Consider the following 20,215-nt stretch of genomic DNA (forward strand, 5'->3'; position numbering starts at 1 on the left):
CTTTGATCTTTCTTTGGTGTTTTCTGGGAATGCTCACTTCTAAACCACAATCAAAGTGGGAGCAGCACTGGGGCACCTCTTCCTGAAGCACATTAACATGCTGACCTCAGCCTCTTTTCCTGGAGTCAGGAGAGTGATATGGCTAATGAGTGGGATCAGCAATAAAAATACTGGCCATGGGTTGGAATAAAGGACCAGCGTCATATTGCCGGTTTGATATTCCATGATATTGATGCTGGCAGGGCACTGGGGACGACCAGCTGTCATTTCAAAGGCAAGGTACAGCACTTCTGAGCTGTCTGCTTTGGATTTCTACTTTCTACACCTCATTTTGCCAGGAATTTCTGCCTGAAGAAATCTTCTTGAGGGGCTAAGATATGATGGAGCATTTACCACACATCTTAGTAAATTAATCCAAGAATATGTACATCCTGGTATTAAAAATATACCTTTTATTTCCAGTGTAAATCTGCTTAGCCTCAACACCTGGACATTAAAGACTCACTCTGATTAAGTGTCTCCATGGTATGTGATACCCTCTCTCTATACAGTGCCTTACAAACTGATTCACACACTTGTTAAAATTCTCTTCCACAAACTACATTAATTTAATTAGCTCTTCATAACTCTCTCTCACAGAGGTATTCTCAGTTCTCTTGCTGATTTATCTGATTTTGTCTATTGTCCTTTAGAAGTGGACACAGGTACTGAATACAACTTTTGCAATGGGGTGGCCCTTTCCTGCACAGGGAGAGCAGCTCTGTTTAGTCATGCTCTGCTCAGGTACTAACATCCTACACAAAAATACAGAGCTGCCTCGTGCTGGCAGGTGGATACTGTTGGCTCCAGTTAAGATGGGAGAAGGGTTTCTTTCTTTGAAAGGGATAAACAAGGAGCTGGGACAGAGGGGATTCATGCAGAGAAACCTTAGCCAAATTTGGAGAAAGAACTTTGGCTGAAGTTTGCTTTATTATTGTTTCTGTTTGAACTGCAAATAAAGGCCAGGAAGGAGGCATGTTTGGACTATGTACAGAATGTGAGTATTCTCTTAGAGCCAGTGGGAACTTTGCCTGCTCACCCACACACACAAATGAATGCACTCAAATCTCAGACTCCTCTATCCCTTCAAGAGATGAGTTTGATGAACTTGCAAGGTACAAGAGAAAACTCCAGCTGCAAAAAGAGAAATGCTGGCGACCAAATTACAGTCTTTAAATACAAAGGCACAGTTTGGTGATAAACAAGGGTTGTACTAAAGGCAGAATTACATGAGACACCGGAAGATGTCAGACTGGAATGTACAAATAGCATATAATGAGTGCTCCTTTTGCAAAACTCAGAGAACTACAGTAAATGCATGAAACAGTGATGGCCAGACAATGCATGGTGGGGATTGCCTTCTTCTACTGATATATACAGCACTTATCTGTTGAGCTGAGTTGTCATAATCTTGATATCACTGAACAGCTTCACTGCATTAACTACAGGCAGATGGTCATAAATATGCAACAAGAGCAGGATTAAGGAGAAGAAAAATCACACGTATTATCTTAAAACAGAATGACTGCTACCCAAATGCACACATATATACACGTGTATACACAAGCTTCTTAGTTTGCCAGTGCAACCAGAATCTGGGCAGTCCTATTCCACAGTAACCCCTATATAAGAAGTCATATGATGCAATATCAAAAACAAAATCTTCAGTTGTGTTTCAAAATAAGCAAGGATAAGTGAACCCTGTGAAGGAAAGCTAATACAGTATGAAAGAGTCAGAAGAGTGGGGGGTGTTTAATTTCCCAGGGCTTTGATGAGTGAATTTTCCAGTCACCACACCAGGTCAGAAACCCATGTCCATTCCAAAGTTAATGCTATTGTTTTCTGATCTTTGAACCCTAACACCTGCCAGTGTCACATTCCCAGAGGACAATACTGAGTCTGGCATTTTTTTTTAACAAAGAAAATATTTACAGGCTTATCACTCCCTGAACAACATCCATCCTGTTGGACTACTAGAAAAGTCGTTTAAATAAAACTGGAAGCTACTAGGGAAATGCTGTGAGTCTGAGTGTCATCAGACATGACTTTTCCTGTCACATTAGAGGTATCTGGAGTAACTGATTACACTGGCTAATTACTCTGGCTTTATGGGAGTAACTGAGAGAAGGATTTGGCCCCAGTAATTGGAAATGTAATCCAGTTCTTATTCAAGTTTCCAGAATCCATCTTTCAAAAACAAGTTTCCACGACACCTTACACTCTCTATAATAACTCTCTGTTTGTATAGAATAAGGGCGAAATAGGAGCCTTTTATAAACAAGGAAGTGGTCTAACTTGCTCCCTTGTGCAGGAAAACCCAGAAACTGACAACTCTGAAATCAGTTGTTCCCTGGATTGGACCAAATATCCACCCCCTTTACAAAGCAAAACAGAGCCTTTGGCTCCCCTCTCCTGCAGATCTGCACGTGGTGTGGCAGATCCAGGAGCAGAGGGGAGCTCTGTGCTGATGCTCTGGCTCCCAGTCCCTCACAGCCTTCCCCAGCACCTGTCAAGCCCAAGTTCCCCTCCTTGAGAGCCCTGCTCCAGATGGGTGTCACAAGGGAGAGTCCTTTCCAGTGCCTGAGGAGTATGGTGCTGGATAAAACTGCAGGAAATGTGGACCAGAGCTTCTCCTTTTCAGGCTCTCACCCACAAAGCCTGCCCTCAAGTTTCAACTCCATGCAACATGAAGTCTCTCATCCTCCTCCACAGGAACTGTCCAAATGTTTTCAATGACCTGCAGGCACTCAGGTTAAAGGGCAGATTTTCATAGCTCCTACTGAACAACCCTTTCCCCAGGGTAGCAGCTAATGCCACCGGATCAATGTGCTCGAGGACGAAAAGGTTTTCTCTGATTACACTGAGGTAACACTTTCTGGCCACATCTGAGTGAGATTCAGGTTGCTTTCTCTGAGCTCTGAATTAGATACTTGATCTTGCTACTTTGACTTAAATAAAAGTCACATCTCAGAGAGCCTGAAGCTGAGGGAGGAATTTGGCTGCATAGCAGTTGAGCCAAGAGAGATTCACAATGACCTTCCACCCGCTAATGAAAAACTACCTCTGCTATATAATTTCTGTTGCTTCCTCATATGCAGCCAGAATAAAAACTCAATTAATAAAGAACAGTTGCAGTTTTCAATGCAGAGGTGCTATAGTGGGCTTGCAGTCGAAGAGCAGGGCTAAGACACGACTGCTGAGTAATAACCACAGCTCTGATTAGCTGGTGATGATCCACTCTGGGTTAGGTTTTGCCTAGCTGATGCTATACCTCAAGGTCAGCTTGCAATTAGAGAGCAGCTAGCCTGGAGGGAAAAGATAACTGCAGTGGTTCAATAACAGAGATTAGCATAGGTCAAATAACTTGCAGGAAATTATTAATCCTGCAAATGTTACCTTTCTGCACTGATAGTGATTTTCACTAATTCAATTGGTATTTAAATTACTGGCTAAGCAGTTTGTGGCAAATATCTGTGAAGTCATAGCTATTTCTGTAAGCTGCTCTCTGGGAGCACTGAAAGCAAGCTGTTTGGATCGCATGACCCAGCTGTACTCCCTGATTGGATAAACTGCAGTCTGACGACTGGGTTTCTGTAGCACGTTATTGTGACTCTTAGTCTGAAACCTCATTTCTGCAAATTATCTGACATATCCTCAGAAGGTGGGCTGTAGAGCAGAAATTGTAACATTTTTTTAACATAAAATATTTAAAGGATGGATGTATAAAAGTAACAGGCTCTTGCCTAGAAGAGGAAAGCAGAGTATCCTTGTTTAATGCAGAGAGCAGCAGGCTTCTCCACAGAACAACTTTCTGCCTTGCCAGCTTTTGTGGGACTACCCTGATGACTGGAGAGAGTTCACTCTCCAAGTCTGTTCAGTCTTTGGCTTCTCAAAAAGGCCTGTCAGCAAGGTGGCTCTTTGATACAAGTTGTGGTGGGGGATTCATGGTCTGGCTGCCTCTGTGCAGGGATTTAGATGATGTTGACAGTATGAATCAGATGCTCAGTAGACATATGCTCGTCAGGTATTGTAGCTTTAGTGTGAGAATAACTGTGCTATCAACATCCAGGATGGCCTGCTGGACATGCTATCTCTTTCATTTAGTCTCATTTCATATTAATTTTTCACAGACTGTAAGGCAAAGCAGAATTAGGGGATATTTCTGAGGATTTTTAAAATCTACTGATTGAACTAGATGCCTCTCTATGCATACAGTTATAAATATGTGTCTCTTCTTCAGTGATCCTAATATGCAAGCATTAAAAATTTTGGAATGGATAGTAAGTTATGATATTTTTAAATATGATATTTCAACTTTTTGTTTGTTTGTTTTTCATCTTAAGCTTGACTTGAAACTAAAGATTATTAATTTTTTTTTTAAACAGTATATCAGGTTAAATATATTTAACCTAATCTATAGGTAGACATAAAAATGAAGCTTTATTTAATTTTTCTCTTCACCAAAAATCCTGGTGATGGTATACTAATATTTTTCTAGCCTTGCAACTAACTCTATGGCTCCGGTAACTGTCCTACCCTATAATATGTATAGAATCTCAGTCTTTTGCATTTGCAGGAGCAGCTTACAAAAATAGCATCCTTTTAGGGAATAATTGGAAATTGTTACAATTAAAGTTTCTTTTCTGTAAACTCACAGCCTAGTATCAAGCTCAGCAGTGTTGCAGCAGACATGATGCTTGACAGATAAACCAGTAAAAGATGAAAATCTGCAGTAAAGATATTCTGATACAAAAATCCATTTGGACAAAGTTGATGAGCCCTGTTTTGGAAAGAGGATGACAGAACAGGACAAGAATGAGGGGAGAGATTCTTTGGGAAGTCTTAATTTTGCTTTCCAACAAGCAGTCCAGCATAACGTGAACCATTCAAATTTGATGCATGACTGATTTAAAGATTAAAACTTAACCATGTGAATTTGGAGACTTTAATGTCTCTTTATAATGAGGAAAAAAATAGCCATTGTCTAACATTAGGTCCCCTCACCTGAGGTGGCATGATTTCAGACAGAAACATCCAAATACAAGGAAAACCCAATAGCAAAAGTGAGAGTTGTAGTGAGAGAAGAGTGTGGTATCTCTATTACTAGAAAATGTAACAGAAGAGGGAAGTATCTTTTTCTTTGTGTACATGCCAAACATTACACATGCATGATCTATTTACTTCCTATAGAGTATACAATAAAAGACTATTAAATTCTCCTCAAATTAGAGAGAAGTAACCAAAGATCCCAGGGGACTGACAGCATTAGGAGAAATGCTGGAGTGCATCTTTCAGTTTGGTTTTTAACAGAAGGGAACCTAGTTTTCTGTAGGTTGCTCTGTAGGTTGTCAACATGATCTAGGCAAGGATGAGGAACTGGGAAATTTCTTTTCAAAAATATCCTCTTAATCCAAACCTAAGATGTTACCCTGAGTGGGCATTCCTCCCCTGATTGCTCCAGTCCGGTTTCCAAAACTGGATGTCCAGCAGCGTCCTTTCAGTTAGGGAGAGGTGCTCAGCTATGGTTGTGGTGCCAACACCCAGGTCCTTGCTCTGACTCCAGACCCAAAGCTTAGGTATCAACAGCCAACATAACAATGGAAAACCATTAGTAGCATGGAGAGGTGCCTCTGCTGAGCTTAGAACAAGTTCTGTTATTGGGTGTAGGCTGAGGTCATTGAGGCTGTGACTGCAAGACAAATATTATTTCTGGCCAACTGAATGACCCAGGGGAGGTGTTCCAGAAACACAACTTTAAAAAGAGATACTTACACACTGTATTTTGCCTTTTACAACATTTGCCTCGGACCCACATGTGACAGGAGATGCATCATGCTCTGCAGAGGTTGGTGCCCCAGCACACCCTACCCCACCAGCCAGCAGTGTGCAAACATTGGCATCCCAGCAGCTGTTCCCTGGCACCACATCAAGCGCCCCAGAACAAGCATCTGCCAAAGCAGCACAGACACCGTTTGGAGGAGATATCCTCTGTTGCAGGAAGACTATGGACAGAATGACAGGACTACCACACAACCCTCATTTTCTGGGATAGCCAAGAACACCAGTTGTTTTCTGCAGACACAGTCTCTGTGACAAACTCTACTCATTTGTAGGACTGCCCAGGAGCAGCAAGAGCAGGGCTGCTCCAGGACAAGGGCTGAGCATGACCCCTGTGCCATCCCTTACGCATCCCACAACATCCAGACATATTGGGCAGAGCTTGTTGTTGGTCACAGGGTTCATCCACAGTCCCAGGTGTTGCAGAGACCAGGTGCTGAGTCTGATATTTAAAGTGAGGTTAATAACTTTTGTCTCTCCCCTGAAAGCCTGTAACCTTAATTAATGTTTCCTTAACGCTTCATAAAAAGCTCTTAGGTGAAACACTCTGTGCCAGCACAAGATAATGTCATTCCCAAAGAGAGAGCCTAAAGGTTAGCTGAACTCATTCTAAGAGGTTGAAGATTCCTTTGCAACTTTTCCAAGTAAGTTAGCTAATTTTTCCTTCCATCAAAACAATATAACGTCAGAGGGATGGCATTTTTTTGCTGTTATAGACTAGCCAAGGTCACATTCCACTGCAAAGCGATTGTCTTTCAATGCATACCATTCCTTGGGATAGATAAATAATGAGTTAATGTTTACCGGGAATACTGTCAACAGAAAATAGTCTAAAAAGATATAATGTTTGTATTGATTTCACTTCATTGGGAAAAAAAATACAGGGAAAACAGTAAATTTCATTTAGATTTCCATGCATAGGAACATATAAATCAGAAATTATTATCAGTATAGTTATGGTAACATCACTAGCATTTTCTTCCAATATCAAGTTGATTTTCCTTTAAAGGGAACTCACACACAAAAGTATTACTTAACATTTTTTAAAGTGACAAAAGATATCCTACTTCTTTGAAGTTCATGGGAATGCATGATATTCTAAAATCAGGGCAAGACTTCCTACTTTGTGCTGTGACTAATGTCACAACCTAAGGCTTTCATTAATAGCAGATGTTGCTTTCATCATTGAACTACAAAACAAGGATTGACAAAGGTTGCACACTTCCCATAGGAGTACTTGTACACCCCATGCAGACTTTCTGTTCTCATAATGAGACCTCACTGCAGTGTTGAACATCTACATGCTGATCTGGTAAAAAGCCTACAGTTAGGTCACCACAGATGAATTTAGTCCGTGGTCTGGTCCAAACATGGCCGGTTCCATACACATCGCCATACCTGCAGTTTGCAGAACTTGATCCTCTAAGTGCACTCGAAAAAACATATTGTGCCTTCCAATTAGTAAGGATTACAAGACAAGACCTAGCAGCTCAATCAAACATCTGCACATTTATATTTATCCTTACAATAGCTTATTAACAGCTATTCACGTTCCTGTCTTCTTAAAACTAGAGAGAAAACGCCCTACTTCAGAAGAAATGGGTATGGTTTTTCAGGCTCGTTGGTCAGATTATTCAAACAGCAGTCACAGTGTGACTCAGGGCTTGCACTTATACCCAGAAACTACTGTTTGGACTGTGTTGGGAATGTACATTGCAAAACTTGCACTGATCATTGCTCCTGGTATGTGCCTGCAGTTAGTCTCTTCATGGAATCCCTCCAGGAGGAAATATTTTCTTTTTCAGCCATTTCTTTCCCTTTGCTGGGAGCAGCTCAAGTCCAGCAGCCCAAAGTTTGAGTCATTTGCTGTTTTGATTTGATCCAAGATCTCTAAGTCTGTGAATGGACAAGACAGAGAATTTCACACACGCATTTCACCTTATCTTCCTGAAGCCTGAGAGTTACAAGAAGCAGCCTGCTATGATGAACTTGTCTGTGGAAGGCAAAGTTGTTATATAAATTAAAGAAACCTTAAGTGAAATCTATAAATAAAATAGAAAAAAAAATTCTTCTCCCCATGTGTCTGTGACTTCTTTTCTTTGTTGTCTTTATTTCTTCCCACTAATCTTCTCAAGAGAAGTTGCTGTTTTCTCCCTCATTGCCTTCATTCTTGCAGGTCAGTGGCACTCTGTGTTAGTGAAGTCCTGGAGTGACACCTGCATGGTGTGAAACTAGTCCCTCTCTGATATTGAGAGCTGGGTCGATGTTTGGTTGCACCTAAAAGCCTTTCACACATCATGACTAAACCACTATTTTCTCCTCTCTTACAAATACTTCCTTTTGCCCTTGGGTTTAATCTTTTCCTTCTTGCCAGCTGTCTCTTTTTCTCTCTGTTTTTCAGAAATTGGTTATATAAACCCCTCTCCACACACTTGGGAAGGCTCTGCCATAATTTGCTAATTTTCATTTAAAATCGTTTGCACATTTGATGCAATCCAGTTTGGCTGACAACACATTAGGCTGCTCGAAATGAACGATCCCAAGGGTAGGAGAGTGCCTCCAGGTGGGGACAGAGGGACTGGCTATGCCTGTGTTTGAGATGTCCCCCTCCTCCTGAGGCAGGTGCTGCAAAAAGCACAAAACAAACCAACCAAAGGAAATATCCACTGCCTTTACATCTCAGACTGCCTTGGGCACAGGAGCTAAAACGGGTTAATGGCAGAAAGGCTTTTAGGCAAAAATGACCTTTCAAATGCGATTACTAGGAAAGTGATTTCGAAGCCAGTGGGACAGAGGCATGGAGTAAGCTGTCTCTCTGACACATATCAACAGAGACCTTCACACTGACTGATTATAATGAATACAGAGTTGACATTAGCAGAGACAAAAAAGTTGCATGAGCACCACGCTGCCTTCAACAGTTCTCTTTGTCCTTGAAAACTTTCTCAGGATCAAAAGGCAGTAGTTTGGCTCACCCAGGGGCTGCACAGGTACATGTTTCTCTGGAAGTCAGAAGCATTTCACTCCCCAGAAAGAACATAAAACATCTCCAAGTGATGTACAACCATTCCTGCAGTTCTGTGGAAATGCAAAGGGGACTTTACATAAGGCTTGTGCAGCAGTGCTGGGCCAGGTTCAGCCCTGGCACAGGCAGAGCAGGCTCTGCCAAGCCCGGTGGAGAGGCTGCAGAGAGAAGTCACCTCACAGTGCTAAGGGTGGTTAGAGCATTTAATTTATTTAGGACTTCAATTTCTTTATGTAGTAGCTTGGAGACAAGGCACCTTACAGGATATTTTTGCAGAAGTAGCCTGTCCTGGGGAGGGCAGGAGAGCTGTGCCACACACCACTCTCCTCCTGATGCCCCGCCTGTCACACCCTGCACACCTCCACTCCAATTTGCTGCAGTGAGGGGAGCAGGGTTTGCATTTCTGACAGAAAGCTGCATGCTGTGGCCGAGTGCCTATCAGATGTCAGCCAGCCGTGATATTTAGATGTAAAGCATTGTGCTAGAGAAGTAGAGCCCTTTATAAACACCTTCAAAAGCTTGCACTTGCTGTGAGATATGGCACCAGCAACAGCAGAACACATCATCAGTTGTGCAGGTTTCTCAGCTGCTAAAGCAATTTGTTAGAGAAACTTATATAAAAAGAAAGTGGTCTTTTCGAGTGCAAGAAATATGTTTAAATGCTTGTCAGTGGCCAAGTCAGTACCCACAGTCCTTGTTCTGTATTTATTCAGGCTTTATTCCCAGCACATATTAACTACAAGTCTTTTGGAATTTTATTCACATAAAAAGAAAGTTAAAAAAAGAGAGTAAGTTGGCTCACAGTACCCTGGTGTTTTCTGTTACAGCAAACCTGTGAAGCTGGGCAACAGCCAAGCAGTTGGAATGGCTAAGTGAATTAGTAAGATCAATCAGAGTAAATTATGGGATATGTTACTCTGATAAGAATTGAGATTTCACAAATGCAAAAATGATTAATTCTTCCAAAGTAAGAAAAACAAGACAATTCACTGAGTTACATATGGAAGCTGATGTATGCTTTGAGAACACATGGGTTTTGGCTTGTTTTGCAAGATACCAGGTGCCTTAAGCTCCTCTGATTCTTTGCTGAATAGGGCTATCTCTCTGTACAAAACACGTGAAGACGACATGATCAGAGCACAAACTCTCAGACAATTTGTTTCCTGGTGAGCTTGCAATTATCTTCTGGAGCTAGCATCCATCTTTCTCACTTGTCTTAAAAAAAAAAAAAAAAAAAGGAAAAAATCAAAAAGCAAGAATTATTAACACAGCATCTGAAAAATAGAACAAAGAAGCTCCTGGGGAGTACTCACCTGATTTAAGAGTACTAGCAGGTAAAGAACTGCAATACTGCGTGCACTGACCATTGTATGCCTCTGAGTACCCTCCATCTCATATCTGCAACTTAAAACAACAATATTCATCCCTTCGCCTCGAGGCACAAATTCTTAAAGCCCCTGTGCAAAAGTACATGATGACACACATGAGTGGAGGTTCCCTTAGAAACAAAAGCAAACAGGGCTTTTATTTTCTCACTGTCGGACCAACCCCACCCATAACATGCCCATGAACACACTTGCAGTGGATAGTGAAATTTTCTGATCCATCTGTTTTCTTGGGAGCAATTCATCCATAGTAGCCATTAATTCTGGAAATGTTTTTATTGCAGAGGAAGGGGGAAATTTATTAAAGAGATCAGGATTTGTTGGACTTTTTTTGATTGGTCCTAATTATATTCCCAGTGACACATTTGAGAGAAAACACAAATCATGCTTTGCTTCCCTTAGTTTTTGTGTTTCATTTTTTCCCACCCAGTTAAGTTATCTCTTAATAAATGCAACATTATATGAGCCTAAGAGCTTTGTTCTTTTGACCTAGGTTTCAGTGATTTACTTTAAAACCTTATCAGGTCCAGAAAACCAAATTATGTAAAGCAGAAACTAGAAATACTAGAAACTTCTGAGAAACGTAAAGATTGGTTTGAGAGAGAGAATGAACTAACTAGCTTGAATAGAATAACATTCAACATCAGCCTGCTCCGTCTGTAACATGACACATTGGAGTAAAATTCAAGCTAAGTGTGCTGAGTGGGTAGACACTGATCCTGTGGTTGAGTGACATGCCTAGGTCATTAGTGGCACTCTTAAATTTGCCTTTTTTCTGACAAATTATGTTCCTTGAATGTGATCTTTTATTGCAAGCCTGTATTCTTTCTGTTCTTCTTTCTGTCTCTTGTGAAGGTCCCAGTCTAGATGTGGCATCAGCCCTGCTACTCAGGAGAAAAGCAAAATAAATTTTTAAAAGAAACCTAATGAAGTAAAGGGCCTGACAGCCATAAAACACTGACTTCTTGATATTTTTCTTATTGTGTCATTAGAAGTCCCATCTCTGCCTTTCCTATCCCATACAATTAAGAGTTCACTTTCCCCTATAAAGGATATAACATATTAATAATCCATCAAATAGCAAGCAATCCATGGATGTTCAGCAACTCTTTCAGAGTTAGTGATCTTCTTCTGATCTGTTTTATTGTGAGTGAAGAGATTACTGTGTGTACTGTGATTTGAAGTTTCTTGGCATACATACTTAAAGGTATAAATAATATGAATAGCACCAAGGAGTAATTACCACCTGACATAGCACACCTTGTCCTTTGGACAGAATTCTATTGATTCCAGGCTGACTCAAATGAATGTAAATGGAAAAAAACTTTCAGGCTCAGTTTATCCTCCTGTCATCCCTATCCTTTTATAGTAATTTCTATGAACACGTTGTAAATAATTACCAAACTTTCTACTTTGTGACTCATACCTAACTAGCCTTGTTTCTGTCTGCAATACATGGTGCGTGTGGCTAATCAGGACCCTAGTGTGTTATGGACTTCACTTGAAAATCCTTGTTTTTTGGACATTGCCGTTGCACCCAATATATTACAGAGAGATTGAGGGAATCTCAGCCTCTGGATTAAAGCAGCAAAAGTTCAGGGAAATGTAGGTCTCAGGCGTATACCTATTAGCACTGTGAAAGTAATTGGTAATATTTTTTTCAAAAAATAAAAGCTTTTACATTAATTTAGGGCTCATTTTAATTTTTAAAAAGTCATCTAGAGCAGTGTGAAACAGGTTTACAGCATGAAAGCTCTCATCAAACATTTTAAAGATGAAGGGTTGATACATGTCCTATCTCGCCTTGACAGTTATTGCACACCATAATCTAGTGCTGCCAGTCAGATCCAAACAAAGGAAACAGCAGTTGTCTGACAGCGAATCACTTCTCACCTCAATTAATATAAATATTGAGTTTGCACAAGTAGACTTGACAGTTTGAGGCATGCCCAAATTTTCTGTGTAACTAGTACTTAATGACTGATACTCAATACTTGGACCTGGCCCTGGGGGTGAAGTCAACAGTTAAGAACTTTGTTTTGTGGAAGTGACTGAAGGCTCAGCAGAAGGATTCAGTGGCCTTTGTAGAAGTTTTGGAAATAACATGTAGCTGTAGATAGAAAGGCTTCTGTGGGGGACACCTCCCTTGCATTTCTGAAGTGAATTCTCTTTCCTTCAACTCCATCTCATTCAAGTTTGCCTCATACAAATACTCTAATGAATACATCAATGCTAGTAAATGTTCCCCAGAGCACACGGTGCCTAAGCCACATCTATAGAGTGTGTGAGCAAAGCCAAATCTGAGTACATAAGTGAGTGTGTTTATAGAAGCAGGAATTGATTCTAAAAGTTGTGTTTATCCAGCAAAGAGAAGAAAGGTATTGCATTAGTAATACATCCAACAAAATCTTTCCTCTAATTTAACATGCCTTTAGATTATCTGCCATTCAGTTAGAACCAGTTAATTCAGATGAGAAACCAGGGACCAGGTCAAAAAAGCCCGCTTTGAAAAAACCTATTTTAAATAAAGTATCTGCCCAACTCCAACTCTAGATAATTAGTTCAAATCTTGCAAAGGCTGATCCCAGATACTGAAAGGCATGACCGTCTTTAGCATCTTATCTGACTTCCTAAAATGCTATGGTGGTCTCATTTAATTTCCTAGACAGTGGACAAATTACTCCCAGCAACAGCCCTAGTTAGTCACTTCACCTTCTGTCCAGGGTCTTAATCAACAAAGATACTAAAATGCCTTGTAATCCTTATTAAGGGGGCTCTTCTGGGTTAGGATTTGTTGACAAGGATGGGAAAGAAAGCTTTTAGTTTGGGTATCTGAATGTACAAGAGAAATACAGATTCTGAATGAAACAAGACTGGTTAGGACTGTTACATTGTCCTGGAAAGATATCTGTAACAGAGTTTCAGTGTCTTTAAAGTTCATCTCTCAAACCAATGCTGATAAACTTGAGTAGTTTGATTTTCAGCAATCCCAAATACCTGCTCTTGCATTATTTGCAGGAGTAAACAGACATTGATTGCAAAAAATTGCACCACTTAATTATAGGTATAAACAAATGTTCGTATTTTTCTTCAGTGTGGTCTGATTAGGGGGAAACACCATTTCAACCTGGTGTCTGTAACCAAAATGAAAGATATGTGTGTATGTGTAACACAGAGAGAAAACCAGCAACAGACCATTTATGTGGTTGGTAAGACTGTGCTAGCAAGCATATTGGGTATTTTTCTTTTACGTTCCAGTTTGTGGTCATGGCACATACAGGTGTAAGTGGCTGTATGATAACATGTCACACACCAGCCTTTTTACCTTGCTCCATTTTTGCGGTCATGGCTTTATGCAAATACGTGTATCGAACTTTGGTGGTCACAAATGAACTCTGAGAGTCTTCAGAGAAATAGAAAAACAGTCTTACCATGACAGAAGAGTTGCACAAGTTTTATTCAGCTTATTGATCAGCAGGCCATGTGGTAACCTGACCTTTTTAAGTCTCTAAATACGAGTAGCATCTGCTGGCAGAAGCAACCTTAATGAGGTTGAGTAGAGGTCAGATAAAGCTGGATATACAGGAATAAAATGCAGATTTCTGGCCATTAAGACAATTAGCTTTTTGAGAAGCACAGAAAACAATGTAGTGGAATCTTTTTTTTTTTTCCTAGAAAAAGGAGCAAAGGTGTTTTAGAGATAGACTGGACATATTTCTAATATATGGGTTTAATCAGTCACGAATGATGGGGCTCAGTGAGAAACCCAAGAAGGGATATTCAGTAGCCTTTGCCATGTTCAAGGTCCAAGTTAAGGGCCACAACTAGCCATTCAGAGCATTTTGGACTTGGGGGATTCTACCACGATTCTCACGAACTGAAGGTTTCACAGACAAAGCCAAGGCCTGGAGGTAAACAGCTGTATTGTAGTCCCACTTTCTTTCTTTTCTTTCTACATGTGTTCTTCTTGCCTACACTCTTAGAGCCACCACACTCTAGAGATGGGGAACTGGAAGAAAGCAGGTTATTTCCACAGGTCAGAGGAGCAGGATTACACTACAGACTGCATGATGTGTCCAGATGTTTGCCTGATGGGTTCTTAAAAAATTCCTGTGCAGGAGAACTCCAGGCTTCTGAGAAGTTGCTTCCAATGTTACACTACATTTACAATCAGACTCTTTTTCCTAAGATTTACTCTAAATTTAAGTGGTGAATTAGGCAAGTACTTGAAGAGACAAATGAAATATTCTATAAACAGCTGCAAGAAGTCTCAAAATGCCTAGCCCTTGTTCTTGTGGGGGGCTTCAGCTGAGCACATGTCTGCTGGAAATTCAATACAGTAGAGAGGGAACAGCCTAGGAAGTTTCTGAAGTGTGTGGAAGGCAACTTCCTCACACAGCTGGTGTGAGCAAGCGAGGGAGGATGCTGCTTAACAGCAGCTGAACATGAGCCAGGGTGTGCCCAGGTGGCCAAGAAGGCCAATGGCATCCTGGCCTGGATCAGCAATAGTGTGGCCAGCAGGACCAGGGCAGGGATTGTCCCCCTGTGCTGGGCACTGGTGAGGCCACACCTCGAGTGCTGTGTCCAGTTCTGGGCCCCTCACTGCAAGAAAGACATTGAGGTGCTGGAGGGAGTCCAGAGAAAGGAGCTGGGGAAGGGTCTGGAGCACAAGTCCTGTGAGGAGCAGCTGAGGGAGCTGGGGGTGTTTAGCCTGGAGAAAAGGAGGCTCAGGGGTGACCTTATCACTCCCTACAACTGCCTGAAAGGAGGCTGTAGCCAGGTGGGGGTTGGCCTCTTCTTCCAGGCAAGCACTGACAGGACAAGAGGACATGGCCTCAAGCTGCACCAGAAGGTGTTTAGATCGGATATTCAGAAAGATCCCTTCGTCAAAAGGATTGCTGAACATTGGACCAGGCTGCCCGGTAGTGCGGCGGAGTCACAATCCCTGGAGGCATTTAAAAGACACGTAGATCTGCACTTGCCACATGCTTTAGTGGTGGACTTGGCAGTTCTGGGTTAATGGTTGGAGTTAATGATCTTAGAGGTCTTCTACAATTTAAACAATTCTATAATTCTATGGCTTCATGTCCTACCCTTTGTGGAAAAGGGTACAACTTATTTCTGCCTTCTTTAAAATAAATTCTATGTGTTTGCAAAGTGTTAACATCTTCCTTCTGTCTCTACTTCCTAGACTAAACAATCCCAATTCTCTTAACCTTTCTCAGAGGTTCATGTTTTCTAAACCCCTTATCATCTTGTTGCAGTTATCACAAAATGTAGCACCCAAATCTGGATGCAATACTTCAGCTGAGGTTGCACCAGTGCCAAGTAGAGCAGAATAATTACCTCTCTTGTCTTATACCCAGCACCCCTGCTAATACATCTCAGAGCAACATTTGTATCTCTGCAAGAGCATCACATTGTTGTGACGAGAGGCTTGAAAATGTGACCCCAGAAGTTTCAGAATCAAAAAGGCACATAAAAAGAAGCAGGAGGGTAGGGTGGGGGGTGGGTAAGGGCATGGGGATGGGTGCAGGGAGCTTGTCACATTTCAGTCACACAAAATGGGGGCCTGGTTCAATATCCTCAAATGTCTTTTACTGGCAGTTCTGACTAAAAATCAATTAACCTCTATAGACAAACCTCATTTAATTTGCACCACTGAGTGGGAAAGCTCTAGCAAACTTTCTGCAAATTGACAGATGAACTAGCAAACACTGGAAAAATCATTGAATGGCAGAACAAACAGTGATAATTTACCTGCAAAATGTTACCAATTTTGTAAAGCTCTTGAAGTAGGTGAGCCCTTGCTGAGGAAGCTCTATGCAATACTGTAAATCTGGGGGAAACTTTTAGAATTGGGATCTGGAGGGAGGCACAATGTACAATTTATATGGCATGGCAACTGATACCCTGCAAATTGGAGAGGTAACCATTTAATGTAACTGTCTTTATAGGGCTACTAGCCACCTTTTAATCTGTGGCCCAGTTAGTCATGGGTTTCTGCAAACTGTGAGAGCTTTTTTTAATTGCCTGGGCCCCCCCAAAGCACGATGCTTAATTATATCAGTCATCTCAAATACTCCTCTACCTGAGTTTAACACATTGTAACAATGACTTTTCACCTTAGTAAAATCAGAAAGGTCTGACTTAAGAAAATGTAGGATGTGAAATACAGCCGGGAGGGTAAATAGACTGCCAGTCATTTATGGACTATTTACAAATATTTCTCTCCGTTTGAAGATTTATAATTCCAGTGTAACCCACTTTCTTTCAACAATAAACAACAAGCAGAAAGAGCCTCCTCAGCTCCCCCTCCCAGGACCCTGACAGGCTGGGAAAATTTCTCCTTTAGGCCACTTGCCTATTTAAAGTGTAAGTCTGATTGATTTTACAAGAGAGAAAGAAAGAGTGAGGGTGTCATTGTGTTTCAGAACCTTTATCAGGAGTTTGGCCAGGACTGTCACGGGTAATTTGCTTTTTAGCTTGATGAGAAACCTCACGAGCGTTGTGATACAGGGGCTGTATAAGATGTCTGGAGTGTCTAATGATCTGCAGCAGAGAGAGAGGGTACATGTTAGAAAAAGAAGCAGGAAGACTTGATATAATTCTCCAGTTCCTTCCCTTTCAGAGGAGATCTGAAGGTAGAACTTATACCTGCACACCCCATTTCTGAGGTGGGAGAGCTGCTGTTCTCACCAAACATGTTAATATTAAAGTACCATCTCAAGGCAGTGCAGCTGAAGCAGACACTTAGAGCTGGGCTCCAGAGGATGTGCAGCAAGCAGCTGCACAGTCCCTCTCACAGAGCAAATGCGCTCTGAATAAAGACTCAGGAAGAGGAAGTGCCGTCTTTCCTTACAGCTGAGGCTATCAGATGCACTGAAGTGACATGTGTTCCCCTACACCATACAGTCTGCAGCAGAGCCCAGCTCAGCCCTGGGCAGAGTTTGTGGCTACTCCACACTATAGTATTGTGTAGCATTTCATTAACAGACGTTTCATCCTGAAGGCCAGCCTTTACCAGCTAACAAACAGCTCACAAAATCTGTGTACAGTGAAAAAACATTCCCTATTTCATGTATTATTTCATAAAACATTCCCATGGACCTGGCCCAGGTGAGTAAGTGGGAGCCACTGAGTGAGGCTAGAGTTATCTTCCCATGCAGAGGCACACTGTTCTAACAAACAACAAATCTATACAAATATTACCCACTGACACTTTTATGCTTTTCCCTCAAAACATGCATTCTTGGGCCATGCTAGCAATTTTATTACTGCTGAGCAAACGAACAGGAAGATGGAGCTATCTTAAATGCTTGTGTTTCTTTCCCATGGAAGTTTTATGGAGGTTAGAGTCAGGCTTTAACCTTCCCAACTATGCTGTATGAAGATGGTAAGGAGAAGACTTCCTTCTTCTCCACCTCTTTTTCTTTTTTTGGTACTAATAAAAAGCCCTTTCTAGTACTTGTTGTGCATCTTTACCTTATGGATAATAGTATTGTCTCAAATTGACATGCATTCAGCAAAACTTTTATGAGTTATCATTTGCGTACTCTCCACTCTATATAGAACTGTAATGTTAGAAGAAATTCACTGTGTTCAAAGGTTAGAAAATGTGGATTATTTCAGAGCTGAGTGCATTTGCACCAGATGAACTGAATTTTAGAGCAAAGTTTGGGTGATTTTTTTTGCAACATGTTTTTTGTATCAGTAATGCATTCATTTAGATTATGTTCTAGCAAACCCAAGACAAGGATCAGGCACAGCCCTGCAGGCATTTTTACAGATTGGTTGTTAGCACATTCTCTGCCATGCATTTGACCCACATTGGATAGACCAGGTGACTTTCAGACTGCATGTAAAAAATCCACATCGAGTTCTGCCAAAATAACCCTTTGGTTGTACAGACACTTCCTGGGGTCAGACACGCTGGTTCTGTGTTTGCATGAGTTAAACTGCACTGCAGAAGGGGGAGGGGGTGCCTTCCTCCTCCTGAAAAATGCCCTGTAGAGGCCACATGTGAGATTTTCATCCTTCCAGATGGAAAAAATAAAGAGAGGAAAGTGGCAAAACTTCCTCTATGAGCAGACATCTGCTGCGTTTTTCTTTCTGTTAATTGAGCCTGTTTCTGAGACAGAATTTTGAACCTCAACTTCCCCTGCTGCAGGGCATGCTGCTCAATAGCCAGCAGTGTTTGTTGAATTTGCAACATGTTTATTTCTCCATTCAAATTCATATTCTAGATCTAGGATGGTTTCCAAGTAGTGAACAGCACTTGCAGGTGGGCCAGCGACTGCTGGCTGGCCACAAAATGCAGATTGCACCTAGTACCTCAGGTGAAAAATCAGGATGACACGAGAATTATGCCTTGAACTTTACCTCTTACTGTGCCTGACCTGGACGATGCTCCAAGTGCCGATGTGCCAAGTCTCAGCCCAGGGAACCAGAAAAGGAAGGGGGTGGGAATCAGCTTGTGAGCAAGCAGCTCTTATGCCCACGTCCCTCTCAAGCAGATCACCCTCAAACAGGACATCTGAGAAAGAGGTTTTGTTAGCTATGATCAAAAATACTGGCCTTCCTTTTTAATACAAATCTGCTTAAAAACCATAATTCAGCCTAAGGTCAACAAACCTCTGCCACCAAATGCATCTCCTGGCAGTGGGACCCAGCAACATTTCTAGTGGCAGTAGCTCTCAGCTCCCTGTGAAACCACAGACAGTCTTATAGGTGTTTAAATATCATTGCTTATCATATATTGGGACAATAATCCAACTACAGACCTCACAGACCTGCTTTGAAAAATTCTGATCCTGTTTTCAATCACTGCACAGCCACAGTGGCACCTCTGACACAGTGCCTTCCTTGGCAAATAACTCAGCCACTTTAATTTAAACATCATTTTCCTCATCATAACAATAAGGACAATTATATACCAACTTAAGACATTATACTGACTTAAGACATATATGCATGCTATTTAGAGTTCATACGTCCTGCCTGTACCCAATCCTGACTTGCTTGTCTTCTCTAGTTCTTTTTGGCTTGTAAGGTCCTGAATCAGGACTCACATACAGCACCTCATAAAATTAGGTCCTGCCCTAGGCTCTTGGTTCTGTACCAGCACAAACTTTAACAGCTGTAAATGCTGAAAGGACTAAGTGGAAGCACTCTTGGATCGTTTAGAGAAGGTATGCAGCTTTTAGAAGCAATAGAGTGGGTATACAGTACCAACAAATCTGAGATGGCAGTATTTTACACTATGCAGCAAATATGGAAAGGGCCATCTGCGGTGCAAGGCAGGGGAAAGCCTGGCCTGACGCTCGCTTACTGCTGTCAACCTGTACAGCAGGAGTGAGATGTAACAGCCTGGGTGCTACAGAGCAAACATAACTCGAGTGTAGGAAAAGTGAGCACAGACGCAGTGTGATTCAAAGCAGGCAAGTGAGCTGCTGCATTAACTCCTCTGAATGAAGTTTCCTGGAAGGACCCCTGAGCATGACCCTCAAGCACAAGTCTCTGGGTTTTTGCCAAATTTATTTGAGAAGGAAGGAGGGCGGGAGGCATGTTTTCTCGAGGGGAAAAAAACCTCACCCCGTTAAAGCTTTCTGTTGCCAGGGAAGGTCAGGGAAAATTCAGGAAAACTCCTTTTTATGTTCTTTATGATGTTTACTCTGTTGCGCAGAGCCAAGAAGGGATGAGAAAGGCTGCAGCATGATGCAGGGCTGCAAAAGCTGTGTGTATTTAATAGGGTGACATAAATGGTGTGTTTCTCTTTGCCGTCTGCCGAGTGCTGCGGGGAAAATCTGTCCTAAATAGCCAAACGAGAAGCCATGAGAGCGTCTGCTGGCTCTCGTCAGCCGGCCGTCCCCTGGGCCAACCCGCGGCCCCGACGGGAAGTACACAGCGGATGTTTAATGAAAGGGCT

General features: G+C 41.7%; 1 long non-coding RNA gene across 2 annotated transcripts; it reads right to left on the reverse strand.

Annotated features, from left to right (window-relative positions):
* Positions 1-4,074: 4,074 nt before the first annotated feature.
* On the reverse strand, positions 4,075-16,836 carry LOC108449098. Of its 2 annotated transcripts, none has more exons than XR_001865203.1 (3): positions 16,725-16,836; positions 10,216-10,300; positions 4,075-10,117 (listed from the first exon to the last, which is right to left on the reverse strand). It is a non-coding gene; the product is annotated as an uncharacterized LOC108449098 (long non-coding RNA). The 2 variants fall into 2 exon arrangements; XR_001865202.1 differs by having other exon boundaries at positions 10,216-10,359.
* Between the last annotated feature and the right edge of the window lie 3,379 nt (positions 16,837-20,215).

The sequence above is a fragment of the Corvus brachyrhynchos genome, unplaced genomic scaffold (assembly GCF_000691975.1).
Source record: "Corvus brachyrhynchos isolate BGI_N302 unplaced genomic scaffold, ASM69197v1 scaffold310, whole genome shotgun sequence".
Lineage (NCBI taxonomy): Eukaryota > Metazoa > Chordata > Aves > Passeriformes > Corvidae > Corvus > Corvus brachyrhynchos.